Raw genomic sequence first — 1160 nt, 5'->3', positions numbered from 1 at the left:
CTGTCAGTAGAGAGAAAAACTAACCAATCGGTGCTGTCTACACCAAAGACGACCGAAACAGCCCCTCAGGGGGTGGAATGAGTTGGCATTATTCATGTGTTCTAGGCTGTTTGCTGGCACTGTCTGCCGGCATTGTCTGGGTCACAAAGGCAATGTTGTATGATTCAGTAACTTACAGTTACCAGTGTGGACATTTGTATTGCTTTAATAAGCTATATTTAACACAATTTAAATCAGATTACCTACTTTATAACTTCCTTCAAAATTAACTTTATATTAGGCTAATTATTAATGAAATCAAGTCCAATAGTGAATGGCAATCTTATCCTCCTTAATAATTTCTCTTTTTTATAGTATCATAATACTTCTTTAGTCTTAGTATTGAAGAAGAATTTTATATTTACTCCTAAAAGATATTTCCTTTCTTTGTATTTAGGTTACATCAGGCCAGAACGGGTTTTTTCATCATTTCTGATCACTCACTTTCTCATCCGGTTTTATTAAATGTTAACAATAAAAACATAGACAGAAACAGATCGAAGTGATGGCTGGACCACGCTGCCCCTCTTGAACCAATGCGCAGTGCGTAAACACATCGTCAAGTGGACGGTGTTCCTCCACCGTGTGTCGGAAATTAATGTTCACATTTCAAAATAAAAAAACAGCAGACCTAAATTTTGGGCGACAGATAAGCGACGTGAGGAGATTTGGACTAAAATATAATAAGCCTATTCGTCTATTTCGACATGCTTAGTTTTATTTTGTGAGTGTTTTTTTAAATGACCCTATTTTAAAAGTGCATCATTACGGCCTTCAGACTGCAGGTTAAGCCGGAAGTTCTTTCATTCTCTCTCTGACTCCTCGGCGGCCCCGGCTCCGGGTCTCGGGATGCTGAGCAGGCGGGCGGGGCTGTTGTTCGTTGCAGTGCCCTTCCGTGGAGTGGTGGCAGCACGGGGGGGGAAGCAGAGCAAACGTCGGTAGGCTACGTTTGTTGTTTTTATAAAATCGTTCAAATCTGTGTAGCCTTTTTAAGACGCAAAATGGATTTAGTGAATAACGTAATGTAACGTCGACAGGGTTGGAGCCATCCGTGCTGTCTGATACACGGACATCTTGTTTAATAACCTAATCTAGAAGAAGAGGAAGAAGAAGAAGAAGAA

Source organism: Etheostoma spectabile, chromosome 13 (assembly GCF_008692095.1).
Source record: "Etheostoma spectabile isolate EspeVRDwgs_2016 chromosome 13, UIUC_Espe_1.0, whole genome shotgun sequence".
Lineage (NCBI taxonomy): Eukaryota > Metazoa > Chordata > Actinopteri > Perciformes > Percidae > Etheostoma > Etheostoma spectabile.
This window is presented reverse-complemented; position numbering follows the sequence as displayed.